General features: G+C 32.7%; 1 non-coding gene across 1 annotated transcript; it reads right to left on the reverse strand.

Annotated features, from left to right (window-relative positions):
* Window positions 1-13,690: 13,690 nt before the first annotated feature.
* On the reverse strand, window positions 13,691-13,762 carry TRNAR-UCU (transfer RNA arginine (anticodon UCU)). The gene has a single exon. It is a non-coding gene; the product is annotated as a tRNA-Arg (tRNA).
* Window positions 13,763-15,596: the final 1,834 nt, after the last annotated feature.

The following is a 15,596-nucleotide window of genomic DNA, read 5'->3' on the forward strand; positions in this document are numbered from 1 at the left end:
CCTATCAAAAGTGGGATTTGTGCTTGTGGAAATTATCGAGTAATCAGAGATAAAAAGGACGACCCAAAATTTTGTGAACAATGCGGAGTAGAATTTATAGATTCTCGAATACGTAGATATCAAATGGGCTATATAAAACTGGCATGTGTAGTAACTCATGCGTGGTATTTGAAACGTCTTCCTAGTTATATCGCAAATCTTTTAGATAAACCTCTAAAAGAATTAGAAAGTCTAGTATACGGCGATGTGTGATTTGATAAAAATTTTTATTGTACAGATTCCAAATGAGAAACTGTCATTTCATTTAATTGGGATGCCCTGAATCTGACATGTCTATTGGGCTGAATAACATGAAGCTCAGAATTATGGATGTATTAAAAACTCCCTAATAAAAAGGGAATTGGTCTAGGGTCAATTCAGTAACAAAAAAAAGATGAAATTCTAAATCTAAATTTCTAACTCTACCCACCTCGTGAAAAAAAATCAATCTTTTTTCTTGTAGAATTAGCTATTCTATCTTTTTTTTTAGAAAGAACTGAAATTATGTTTCAAATAATATATCGTGGTTGCTAAAGTCTATATATCGCTTATAGGCTTAAGGACAGCCTGACATAACTATCGAGGCGGCGTTTGGACCTAAAAGATCGAATGCAATAATACATAGACAAATAAATCTCTTATGAATTTTGGAATACTCCGTTATTGAATATTTCAATTTCGTTTTAATGAATTAATCAAATTAAGGAGATTCCGCATTCGAAGGGGGGTAGACTACTCAAGAATCTTACTTTTCTTTTCTATCTGAAATTAGAATTGGATAATTAATTAAGAAAATCAATAAGAAAAAAAGAATCCGTCAATGAAATGTTAATTGGGATTTATTGAGAACTTGAGTAAAGAGTAAACCTTTTTTATTTTAGATTAGAATTTTTTTATCGAATTTGATAGAATTTGAAAATGAAAAACCTTTGTTTTTTTTATTTTGTATAAATACTTGAGCCGGATGAGAGGAAACCTTCATGTCCGATTTTGAAAGGGGGAGATCTTATTGGATTGGATCCTATCTAAATTTTTCGTTTGCTAGACCCGTAGTTAAAAAACCCACTTTCTTACGATTACGAGGTTCATTCGAATATGAAATCCAATCTTGGAAACACAGCATACCACTTTTTTTTACTACCCGAGGTTTTGATATATTTCGAAATCGAGAAATTTCAAGCGGAGCTGTTGCTATCCGAGAACAATTAGCCGATCTGGATTTGAGAATTATTATGGATTATTCGTTGATAGAATGGAAAGAATTAGGGAAAGAGGGATCCCCGGACAATGAAAACGAATGGGAAGATCGAAAAGTTGGAAGAAGAAAGAATTTTTTGGTTCGGCGTATAGAATTAGCTAAGCATTTTATACGAACAAATATAGAACCAGAATGGATGGTTTTATGTCTCTTACCAGTTCTTCCTCCCGAATTGAGACCGATTATTCAAATAGATGGGGGCAAATTAATGAGCTCAGATATTAATGAACTATATAGAAGAGTTATCTATCGGAATAATACTCTTATCGATCTATTAACAACAAGTAGATCTACTCCAGGAGAATTAGTAATATGTCAGGAGAAATTGGTACAAGCAGCCGTGGATACACTTCTTGATAATGGAATCCGCGGACAACCGATGAGGGACGGTCATAATAAGGTTTACAAATCTTTTTCTGATATAATCGAGGGTAAAGAGGGAAGATTTCGCGAGACCCTACTTGGGAAACGGGTTGATTATTCAGGTCGTTCTGTCATTATTGTAGGTCCATCACTTTCATTACATAGATGTGGATTGCCCGGCGAAATAGCAATAGAACTTTTCCAGACATTTCTAATTCGTGATCTAATTCGAAAACATTTTGCTTCCAACATAGGAATTGCTAAGAGTAAAATTCGGCAAAAAGAACCGATTGTATGGGAAATACTTCAAGAAGTTATGCAGGGACATCCCGTATTGCTAAATAGAGCACCTACTCTGCATAGATTAGGTATACAGGCATTCCAACCCATTTTAGTAGAGGGGCGTGCTATTTGTTTGCATCCATTAGTTTGTAAGGGATTCAATGCAGACTTTGATGGCGATCAAATGGCTGTTCATGTGCCTTTATCCTTAGAAGCTCAAGCAGAAGCACGTTTACTTATGTTTTCTCATACAAACCTCTTGTCTCCAGCTATCGCGGATCCAATTTCTGTACCAACTCAAGATATGCTTATTGGACTTTACATATTAACGAATGGGAATCGTCGGGGTATTTCTTCAAATAGGTATAATCCACGTAATTGCAGAAATTTGAAAAATGAAAGAATTCCCCAAAAAAACTATAAGTATACGAAAAAAAAAGAACCTTTTTTTTGGAATTCCTATGATGCAATTGGAGCTTATCAACAGAAAAGAATAACCTTCGATAGTCCTTTGTGGCTCCGGTGGCGACTAGATCTACGCATTATTTCGTCAAGAGAAGTTCCTATCGAAGTTCACTATGAATCTTTAGGCACCTATCATGAAATTTATGGGCATTATCTAGTAGTAAGAAGTACAAAAAAACAAATTCGTTCTATTTACATTCGAACCAACGTAGGTCATATTTCTTTTTATCGAGAAATCGAAGAAGCTGTACAAGGTTTTTGCCGAGCCTATTCATATGGTATCTAATCATATAGATGGTTGTATCTAAGATAAACAAATTTATGATACTGGTGTAAATTCAAATCTTCATGATTTAACATTTAACAAGGATCTTAGTTTTTTAATTTCTCAATTTCTACACAAATTAAGATAAAGAAAAGGCAGTTTTTCAATCATTGACTCAAATCCATTGTTGAACTGAATGAATCCCACTGAGTGGAATAGGGAGGTACTTATGGCAGAACGGACCAATCTAATGTTTCACAATAAAGTGATAGGTGGAACTGCCATTAAACGACTTATTAGCAGATTAATAGATCACTTCGGAATGGCATATACATCACATATCCTGGATCAAGTCAAGACTCTGGGATTCCGCCAAGCTACGGCTACATCCATTTCATTAGGAATTGATGACCTTTTAACAATACCTTCGAAAGGATGGCTAGTCCGAGATGCTGAACACCAAAATTTGATTTTGGAAAAACAGCATCATTATGGAAATGTACATGCAGTAGAAAAATTACGCCAATCCATTGAGATATGGTATGCTACAAGTGAATATTTTCGACAAGAAATGAATCCTAATTTTAGAATGACCGATCCTTTTAATCCAGTCCATATAATGTCCTTTTCGGGAGCTAGAGGAAATGCATCTCAAGTACACCAATTAGTAGGTATGAGAGGATTAATGTCGGATCCACAAGGACAAATGATTGATTTACCTATTCAAAGCAATTTACGCGAAGGGCTATCTTTAACAGAATATATAATTTCTTGCTACGGAGCTCGTAAAGGGGTTGTAGATACTGCTGTACGAACATCAGATGCTGGATATCTTACACGTAGACTTGTTGAAGTGGTTCAACATATTGTTATACGTCGAACAGATTGTGGTACCATTCGAGGAATTTCAGTAAATACCCAGAATGAAACGATGCCGGAAAGTAGTTGGACACAAACATTAATTGGTCGTGTATTAGCAGACGATATATACAGAGGTTCACGATGCATTGCCATTAGAAATCAAGATATTGGAATTGGACTTTTCAATCGATTGAAAACCTTTCAAACACAACCAATATCTATACGAACTCCTTTTACCTGTAGGAATACATCTTGGATCTGTCGATTGTGTTATGGTCAAAGTCCTACTCAAGGTCACTTGGTGGAATTAGGAGAAGCTGTAGGTATTATTGCGGGCCAATCCATTGGAGAACCGGGCACTCAATTAACATTAAGAACTTTTCATACTGGCGGAGTATTCACAGGGGGGACTGCCGAACAGGTGCGAGCACCTTATAATGGAAAAATTAAATTCAATGAGGATTTGGTTCATCCTACACGTACACGTCACGGGCATCCTGCTTTTCTATGTTATATAGACTTGTATGTTAGTATTGAAAATGGTGACATTATACATAATGTGACTATTCCACCAAAAAGTTTTCTATTAGTTCAAAATAATCAATATGTAAAATCAGAACAAGTGATTGCCGAGATTCTCGCAGGAACATATACTTTTAATTTAAAAGAAAAAGTTCGAAAACATGTTTATTCTGACTTAGAAGGAGAAATGCATTGGAGTACGGATGTGTATCATGCATCAGAATTTAAATATAGTAATGTCCATATCTTACCAAAAACAAGTCATTTATGGATTTTATCAGGAAAATCAGACAGATCCGCTTCAGTCTCTTTTTCAACCCGAAAAGATCAAGATCAATTGAACATTCATTATCTTTCTACAGGAGAAAGAGATATTTGTAACCATTTAGCAAGTAATAATAAAGTAAGACATAATTTGTTTCGTTTCACTCCTTCTGAAAAAAAAGAAAGAAGGATTTCAGATTATTCAAAAAATAATCAAATCCTATGTAAAGATCATTGTCATTTTACACATCCTGCTATTTTTCACGATACTACGGATTTATTAGCAAAGAGGCGGAGAAATCGATTCATTATTCCATTTCAATTCCAATCGATTCAAGAACGAGACAAAGCACTAATGTTAGATTCCAGTATCTCGATTGAAATACCAATCCATGGTATTTTTCGTAGAAATAGTATTTTTGCTTATTTCGATGATCCTCAATACCGAACACAGAGCTCGGGTATTACTAAATATAGGACTATTGATATAAATTACATTTTTAAAAAAGAGGATTTTTTAATCGAGTATCCAGGAATTCAAGAATTTAAGACAAAATACCAAATTAAAGTAGATCAATTTTTTTTCATTCCCGAAGAAGTGTATATTTTACCAGAATTTTCTTCCATAATGGTACGGAACAATAGTATTATTGAAGTAGATACACCAATCACTGTAAATATAAGAAGTCAAGTAAGCGGGTTGGTTCGATTGGAGAAGAAAAAAAAAAAGATTCAATTAAAAATATTTTCCGGGAATATCTATTTTCCCGGAGAAATGGATAAGATATCCCGGCACAGTGCCATGTTGATACCACCGAGAACGGTAAAAAAAAATTCAAAAGGATCAAAAAAAAAAATGAAAAATTGGATCTATGCTCAATGGATCACAATTATGAAAAAAAAGTATTTTGTTTTGGTTCGACCGGTCATTTTATATGAAATAGAAGATAGGATCAATTTAATCCAATTTTTTTCCCAAGATATGTTACAAGAAAGAGATAATTTGGAACTTCAAATTATTCATTATATTCTTTCTGGAAATGGAAAATCAATTCGGGGAATTTCTAATTCTAATACAAGTATTCAATTAGTTCGGACTTGTTTAGTCTTAAATTGGGATCAAGACAAAAAATTGTCTTCTATCGAAAAAGGGCATGCTTCTTTTGTTGAACTAAGTATAAAAGGTTTGGTTAGATATTTCTTAAAAATGGACTTAGGAAAATCCCATATTTCATATATAAGAAAAAGGAAAGATCCGCTCGGTTCAAGATTTATCTTGGATAATGAGTCGGACTGGACCAACATCAATCCATTTTTTTTTATAGATCCGAGGGAAAAAGTTCAACAATCACTTAGTCAAAATCATGGAACTATTCATATGTTGTTGAATAGAAATGAGAAATGCCGATCTTTAATAATTTTGTCATCATCGAATTGTTTTCAAATACGATCATTCCACGATGGAAAATATTACAATGGGATAAAAGAAGAAATAAATCCAATTCAAAGAGATCCTCTGATTCCAATTCAAAATTCGTTAGGTCCTTTAGGAATAGCCCTTCAAGTTGCCCATTTTTATTTTTACCTTTTAATTACTAATAATCAGATCTCGATAAATAAAAACGGGCAACTTGACAAATTAAAAGAAACTTTTCAAGTATTAAAATATTATTTAATAGACGAAAACGAGATCATTTATAAATCTGATCTATCTAGTAACATCCTTTTAAATCCATTCTATTTGAATTGGCATTTTTTCCATCATAATTATTGTGAAAAAAAAACGTTTCCCATAATAAGTCTTGGTCAATTTATTTGCGAAAATGTATGTATAGTTCAAACGAAAAATGAACCACACCTTAAATCGGGTCAAATTCTAACTGTTCAAATGGATTCTGTAGGAATAAGATCGGCTAACCCTTATTTGGCGACTCCTGGAACAACTGTTCATGGTCATTATGGAGAAATACTTTCTGAAGGAGATATATTAGTTACATTTATATATCAAAAATCGAGATCAGGTGATATAACACAAGGTCTTCCAAAAGTAGAACAGGTATTGGAAGTTCGTTCGATTGATTCAATATCCATAAACCTAGAAAAGAGAGTGGATACTTGGAATGGGCGTATAACAAGAATTCTTGGCATTCCTTGGGGATTCTTCATTAGTGCTGAGCTAACTATAGCGCAAAGTCGTATTTCTTTGGTTAATCAAATTCAAAAAGTTTATCGATCCCAGGGAGTTCACATTCATAATAGACATATAGAAATTATTGTGCGTCAAATAACATCAAAAGTATTGGTTTCAGAAGATGGAATGTCTAATGTTTTTTTGCCTGGCGAACTAATTGGATTGTTGCGGGCCGAACGAGCTGGGCGTTCCTTAGAAGAGTCGATCTGCTATCGAGTTCTATTATTGGGGATAACAAAAACATCTTTGAATACTCAAAGTTTCATATCTGAAGCAAGTTTTCAAGAAACTGCTAGAGTTTTATCAAAAGCCGCTCTCCGGGGTCGCATAGATTGGTTGAAAGGTCTGAAAGAGAACGTTGTTTTAGGGGGAATGATGCCAGTTGGTACTGGATTCAAAAGAATAATATACCGTTCAAAGCAAAGGCAATATAACAAGATTACCCCGGAAACAAAAAAAAGAATTTATGTGATACATCAAAATAATCTAGGATTTAAGAATTCCTAAAATAATGATTCTTAAGGTCGTATTCATCTCCGGTCACTTTATTTTGTATATATTTTGTATAATAAAAGAAACATAATAAATAAACGAATCATATTCAATGAAATAGAAAAAATGGCCCGATCTTTTTTTTATCAACGGCAAATTTTCAGTAGAAGAGAAGGTTCCTTCGGAACACTTATTTTTTTCTATTTCAGTATACTGGGTCTCTTTCTTTCATTTCAAAAAATTGATCTAATTTCTATTTGGAAATGAAAGAAAAGTGTGGGGATAATTATAAATGACAAAAAGATATTGGAACATAATTTTGGAAGAGATGATGGAAGCTGGTGTTCATTTTGGCCACGGTACTAGAAAATGGAATCCTAAAATGTCACCTTATATTTCTGCAAAGCGTAAGGGTATTCATATTACAAATCTTATTAGAACTGCTCGGTTTTTATCAGAATCTTGTGATTTAGTTTTTGATGCAGCAAGTGGGGGAAAACAATTCTTAATTGTTGGTACAAAAAAAAAAGCAGCTGATTCAGTAGCGCGGGCTGCAATAAGAGCTCGGTGTCATTATGTTAATAAAAAATGGCTCGGCGGTATGTTAACGAATTGGTATACTACAAAAACACGACTTCAAAAGTTCAGGGACTTGAGAATGCAACAAAAGACGGGGAGATTTCATAGTTTTCCAAAAAAAGATGCCGCTATATTGAAGAGACAATTAGCTCAATTGGAAACATATCTTGGCGGCATTAAATATATGAAGGGCTTACCAGATATTGTAATAATCGTCGATCAACAAGAAGAATATACGGCTCTTCGAGAATGTATAACTTTGGAAATTCCAACAATTTGTTTAATTGATACAAATAGTGACCCGGACCTCGCTGATATTTCAATTCCAGCTAATGATGATGCTATAGCCTCAATTCGATTAATTCTTAACAAATTAGTTTTTGCAATTTGTGAGGGTCGGTCTAGATATATACGAAATTCTTGATTAATAATAAGATAAAAAATTCTTGAATTTGCTTCGAGGGGTTCATAGATTTATGGAATCGCTTACTATACTAGTAAGAAATTGCACAAAAATGAAAATAGAAAACAAACAAAAATTTTATGTAATTAGTATCGGTATTCAAAATCAAAAATGAAAGTAGACAAATCAAAAGGGAAAGGAGATGTTTGAATAAAAATAATTCCCTTTTTTCAACTTCTTTTTTTAGAGGACAGGACAATATGAATGTTTTATTATGCTCTATCAACACATTAAAAAGATTATACGATATATCTGCTGTGGAAGTAGGTCAACATTTCTATTGGCAAATAGGGGGTTTCCTAGTACATGCCCAAGTACTTATTACTTCTTGGGTTGTAATTGCTATCTTATTGGTTTCAGCCATTCTAGTTATTCGAAATCTGCAAACCATTCCCACTTTCGGTCAGAATTTATTTGAATATGTTCTTGAATTCATTCGAGACGTGAGCAAAACTCAGATTGGAGAAGAATATGGTCCGTGGGTTCCTTTTATTGGAACTTTGTTTCTATTTATTTTTGTTTCTAATTGGTCAGGGGCTCTTTTACCTTGGAAAATCATCCAATTACCTCATGGGGAGTTAGCTGCACCCACAAATGATATAAATACTACCGTTGCATTAGCTTTACTTACATCAGTTGCATATTTCTATGCGGGTCTTTCAAAAAAAGGATTAGCTTATTTTAGTAAATACATCCAACCAACTCCAATCCTTTTACCGATTAACATATTAGAAGATTTCACAAAACCCTTATCCCTTAGTTTTCGACTTTTCGGAAATATATTAGCTGATGAATTAGTAGTTGTTGTTCTTGTTTCTTTAGTACCTTTAGTAGTTCCTATACCTGTCATGTTCCTTGGATTATTCACAAGCGGTATTCAAGCTCTCATTTTTGCTACTTTAGCTGCGGCTTATATAGGTGAATCCATTGAAGGCCATCATTGACTAGTTTTCTCAAAAATAGTCTTTTTTGTTTAGCTTGCCACACATATATTGTGGCTCAATAGAATCTACAAAATAAACATCTATCTATAGATATATAGATAGATATAGATAGATCTATTCGATTAGTATATATTAGTTTGGATATTCAAAAAAAATGAATAGCTAGAATTAGAATTCTGTATGATATTTACGTTTACAATGTGTGATAAAAAGATACTATATAGAATGTTAGTAGATTCTCGTTTGATTCACATTTAATTCAACAATTGATCAAAAGATAATTAAAAACATTTAGATCACCCAATTTCCTATATTTCTTTGAAACATTAATGAAATCGAATGAATTTATTTAGATTGATTGTATCCATATGGGATAAGAGAATAAGAAAAGAGGGAAGGGGAGCTTAAAAAAAAACATGATAAAAAAAATAGAAGTGAGGGGATCAGTCAAGGTTTTTTAGGTTTCAAAGAATGAATTTCAATTTCGATTGAATCTAAAACACAAAGAAAATTAGTTTACAGCATAGAAGAAACCTATGTATATGTGATATGATATTATAGATGAACTAGTTTTATATGAACTAACCATATATCTGAAATAACTAATCTTTTCTATATAAAAAAGGCCTCGCTATTACTGTCAATTTCTATAGGGATAGAAAAGCAAAGTCCTTGCGTTTCAGCTCTAATTGTGAATTGAAAATTAAAAAACTAAAGAAATTGTATAAAAAAACGAAGAATTCAAAGAATGATTCCAAAATTAAGGTAAGAGAAGAACAAAGATTATACAGATTCACCCCCAAAACTATGTAGTTCGAGACGAAAAAAGAAATCTCGAAGTAATTCGTTTAATAACTATTATTTTCAATTTTTAATTCTTATTTTTATTAATTACTTTAACTGAAAAAGTCTTGGTAATTGAAAAATGAAGTCAGAATTTATTAGTCGATTATATCATTAACTATTTCTTTCTTTTATATGTAGGTTACGAGGAAATTCTCATGAATCCAATTATTTCTGCCGCTTCTGTTATTGCTGCTGGATTGGCCGTAGGGCTTGCTTCTATTGGACCTGGGGTTGGTCAAGGCACTGCCGCAGGGCAAGCTGTAGAGGGGATTGCACGACAACCAGAGGCAGAGGGAAAAATACGGGGTACTTTATTACTTAGTCTGGCTTTTATGGAAGCTTTAACAATTTACGGGCTGGTTGTAGCATTAGCACTTTTATTTGCTAATCCTTTTGTTTAATCCTAAAAAGATAAAAATACATATGTGGACTTCCTTTTTCGAATTATATTAATAATTCACTCCTACAATTCTTTATCTGTTCGGATAAGAACACAGGAGAAGGACTAATTGAAAGGTATTCACATACTTATTCACCCTCTTTCTTCTTTTTGTTTAGTCCAATGAACCCCTCTTTTATTTTATTTCTTTTAAGATAATTTTTTGAAAGTGTTCAAACTAGATAGATTTTGCAATTGATAAAAGAACTGGTATCTAATTCTAAGAAGTATCATTCTTTTAGGGAATCTTCCAATTGATTGACCAATCCAAATTATATCAAATTCTATAATTATATATTCCAATTAGATTATTATATTATCTATCTAATAGGAATATTAGAAAGATAATTAGTCTATTCATAAGAGGAGATGAGATCATATGAAAAATATAACCGATTCTTTCCTTTGTTTGGGCTCCTGGCCATCCGCCGGAAGTTTCGTGTTTAATACCGATATTTTAGCAACAAATCCAATAAATCTTAGTGTAGTGTTAGGTCTACTGGTTTTTTTTGGAAAGGGAGTGTGTGCGAGTTGTTTATTTCAAAGAATAAATTGGATTTAACCAAACTGCACTTTTTAGTTTAGTTAGAATTAAGAAAATGTGCAGAATCCCGCGAATTACTTCTGAATTCATTTTCTTTTTTGAATAAATTAAGAAAAATCTTAAAGAACCATAGCATTTCGCGCTTTATTGGTAATCCACTTTGATTCTCTATTTACCAAAAATTTTGGACTATTACCATGGTTAAAAAGAGTTTGAAGTCTATACGCAGTGTAGTACTCTTTCTACCGCTATATTAATACAGAAAGGAAACGGTTTCAAAAAAATTATTCGATTTTTTTTCGATATAAAACACTCATGTCGATAAAAAAAATGGCTTGAATCCTATTTATGGCGAGAAATAAAAAACGGGTGAATTTAAACCTCCCCTTTGTACGATGCGTAATCGATGGATGACCTATGTATAAATTCAAAAGAAGTCTTTGGATTTGAATAAAAAAACAACTTTGTTGACATATATTTGTTTGGTCAAAAGAGTCCTCCGAATATTCTAGTCTTATATTGGTAATTGTTTTCACTTTGAATAGAGAAGAGAGGATAGGCTCATTACATAAAAAATTGGTAAATTTCCGATAAGTAATTGAGTGTGAGAGCCAAATGAATCGAAAGATTCATGTTTGGTTCGGGAAGAGATCATAGACATTTTGAAATGGATGGAAAGAGAGTCTACTTTCATTACGTGATTTATTAGATAATCGAAAACAGAAAATCTGGAGAACTATTCGAAACTCAGAAGAATTACAGGAAAACGCCATTGAACAGCTCGAAAAAGCCCAGGCCCGCTTAAGGAAAGTTGAAACAGAAGCAGATCTGTTTCGGGTGAATGGCTATTCTGAGATCAAACGAGAAAAATTGAATTTAATTAATTCAATTTATACGACTTTGGAACAATTAGAAAATTACAAAAACGAAGCTATTGATTTTGAACAACAAAGAGTTATTAATCAAGTTCGACAGCGGGTTTTACAACAAGCCTTACAGGGAGCTCTAGGAACTCTAAATAGTTGCTTGAACAACGAGTTACATTTACGTACTGTTAGTGCTAATATTGGCATGTTTGGGATGATGAAATAAAAAAATAACTGATTAGGCTTTCTATTATACAATAGAGTATAGGCATCATTTTTTTCTTATAAAAAATAAATTTAAGATATTTTCATGGTAACCATTCGTGCAGATGAAATTAGTAAAATTATCCGTGAACGCATTGAGCAATATAATACAGAAGTAAAAATTGTAAATACTGGTACCGTACTTCAAGTAGGCGATGGTATTGCTCGTATTTATGGTCTTGATGAAGTAATGGCGGGTGAATTGGTGGAATTTGAAGAAGGTACTATAGGCATTGCTTTGAATTTGGAATCAAAAAATGTTGGTGTTGTATTAATGGGTGATGGTTTGCTGATACAAGAGGGAAGTTCAGTAAAAGCAACAGGAAGAATTGCTCAGATACCTGTAAGTGAAGCTTATTTGAGTCGTGTTATAAATGCCCTGGCTAAACCAATTGACGGTCGAGGAGAAATTTCAGCTTCGGAATCTCGATTAATAGAATCTCCCGCTCCCGGTATTATTTCAAGACGTTCGGTATATGAGCCTCTCCAAACAGGACTTATTGCTATTGATTCGATGATCCCCATAGGACGGGGCCAGCGAGAATTAATTATTGGAGATAGACAAACAGGTAAAACAGCAGTAGCCACAGATACAATTCTCAATCAACAGGGACAAAATGTAATATGTGTTTATGTAGCTGTTGGTCAAAAAGCATCTTCTGTGGCTCAAGTGGTGACTACCTTACAAGAAAGAGGAGCAATGGAATACACTATTGTAGTAGCTGAAACAGCGGATTCTCCAGCTACATTACAATACCTCGCGCCTTATACAGGAGCAGCTCTGGCTGAATATTTTATGTACCGTGAACGTCACACTTTAATCATTTATGACGATCTCTCCAAACAAGCACAGGCTTATCGGCAAATGTCTCTTCTATTACGAAGACCACCAGGTCGCGAAGCTTATCCAGGGGATGTTTTTTATTTACATTCGCGTCTTTTGGAAAGAGCCGCTAAATTAAGTTCTCAGTTAGGCGAAGGAAGTATGACTGCTTTACCAATAGTTGAAACTCAATCGGGAGATGTTTCAGCTTATATTCCTACGAATGTAATTTCCATTACAGATGGCCAAATATTCTTATCGGCCGATCTATTCAATGCTGGAATAAGACCCGCTATTAATGTTGGTATTTCAGTTTCCAGAGTTGGATCGGCGGCTCAAATCAAAGCCATGAAACAAGTAGCTGGTAAATTAAAATTGGAATTAGCACAATTCGCAGAATTAGAAGCTTTTGCACAATTCGCTTCTGATCTAGATAAAGCTACTCAAAATCAATTAGCAAGAGGTCAACGATTGCGCGAGTTGCTTAAACAATCCCAATCAGCTCCTCTTACTGTGGAAGAACAGATAGTAACTATTTATACCGGAACGAATGGTTATCTTGATTCATTAGAAATTGGACAGGTAAGGAAATTTCTTGTTGAGTTACGTGCTTACTTAAAGACGAATAAACCTCAATTCAAAGAAATCATATCTTCTACCAAGACATTCACTGGGGAAGCAGAAGCCCTTTTAAAGGACGCTATTAAAGAACAGATGGAACTCTTTTTATTCCAGGAACAAGTAGAAAAAAATTGATGAATCATTAAATAATTTTGTAATTCAATTTTCCAATTTTTATAATTAGTATCTTTTAATATGTTTTTATTTCATTTGAATATTATATATAATGAATTCGAATCAAAATGTAATAAATCAAAAAAAATAGAAGGACAAGGTTGAAATTAGATATGCAAACAACTTGCGTCCAATAGGATTTGAACCTATACCTAAGGTTTAGAAGACCTCTGTCCTATCCATTAGACAATGGACGCTTCTATTTTATATTTGATTCTTTAACCTTTTTAACTAAACCTTATTAAAAAGATTAAAGAATCAAACAAATATAAAGAATTCTAGAAATTATAAAAATAAAATAAATCAAATATTTAGAATAAAAGAAAAAAAAAATAAAAAAGAAAAATCAATTGAATATAATTGAATATATATAACTAAAACTAAATTAAGAAATGAAAATGAAGAATTGACAAATTCTTTAAGAATTCTAGATTCATTCTCGAAGAAAAAAGATAGATTTAAATAGAATAAAATAGAAGCGGGTAGCGGGAATCGAACCCGCATCGTTAGCTTGGAAGGCTAAGGGTTATAGTCGACGTTGATTCATCATTTTGATTTAACGTCTCTAATTCAAAACTGAACGTGAAACTTTTGTTTCATTCGGCTCCTTTACGGAATGAAGAGATGGACAATAAAAAAAATTGACCCATAACATCTATGTCAGCCTTTTTGTATGAATAGGTTTCAAATATCTTGCTTTTTAGATGATCCCTCTAGAAGAGCAATATTCTAACAATCTATGTTTTTTTTCTAGTTACTTCGTTCTCTATTTCTATTTCAGAAAATCTTTAGGAAAAGAAGAAAATTTCCGTCGAGCTAAAAAAATGTCGATGTCTCTAGTAAACTAAAAGAATCGTTTAATAGCTATTTTGCTTCAATTTTTACTATGCAAAAAAATGGAAGATTTAGTTACGATTAGAAAGAAACTTTGTATATTTCTCTCCATAGATCCTTTAGTAATACTCAAAAAATTCGGATTATAGATCCAATTCCAAAAACTTATGTTTCATAATTTTAAAACTCAATTTGTCAAATTCGATTTGATTCTTCTTGTATACAAATTACAATAATGTATATTATACCGCAAATAATTCATCGAGGGGTATAAAGGAGTCCCTTTAAGTAAAAAATAAAGTTTTTGATCGGCATATGAATCAAATGGGGGATCCCTTAACTTTTGGGGGGTCCTTGAAACGAATCGCACTTTTACCACTAAACTATACCCGCTACAATATCATTATTGTATCTTTTGTTGAACAAAGCAATCAGACAAAATAAAGAAATGGGAGGCATAATATTCTAATAAGTCGAGTATTGACATGTTTCATTAGAGAATCTTCTAATGAAATTTGAAAAACGGGATAATTTTCATTTTTTTATTTTGCTGAAGGTTATATATATATACAATTTACGTTACCAGAAAAAAGAGAGGGAGTAAGAAAAGAGAACATTTTTATATTATCTTATTTTGGTTTTATCTCATAGGAATCTATCCGTATCTCTTATTTTTTTTTTAATTACAAATATTTTTACAAATATTTTTTTTTCGAATAAAATATATTCAAATAAAGAATTTTTCTTCAATATTCATGGGAATAAAAGAAAAAGAGCCCGACTAGGTACTGGCCGGGCTCATTGGCTGTATAAAAAGAAAAAAAGAAAACTAAAATATATAGAATAATAAAAAAAAGATAGATAAGATAAAAAAGAATAAAAAAAAAGCAAGTCTCTTTTTTTTTTAAGCTCCCTTTTTGTTCTTCTTGTTTATGTGATATAACATAAACAAAGTAATTCTTTTTTTTTTCAATTGGGGAGAGATGGCTGAGTGGACTATAGCGTCGGATTGCTAATCCGTTGTACAAATTCTTGTACCGAGGGTTCGAATCCCTCTCTTTCCGTTGATAATTTGGTATTTTTTTTTGAACTTGTTTTTTTTATTTACTAGTTAAAGATGTTAAAATAGAGAAAATCCTAAAAATATTTCAAAATTCCGCACAAGCAAGAAAACACAGAATCCACTTTTTTCTTATT

This window comes from Vigna unguiculata, unplaced genomic scaffold (assembly GCF_037176805.1).
Source record: "Vigna unguiculata cultivar grain cowpea cultivar isolate G323 ecotype 2 unplaced genomic scaffold, ASM3717680v1 ptg000065l, whole genome shotgun sequence".
Lineage (NCBI taxonomy): Eukaryota > Viridiplantae > Streptophyta > Magnoliopsida > Fabales > Fabaceae > Vigna > Vigna unguiculata.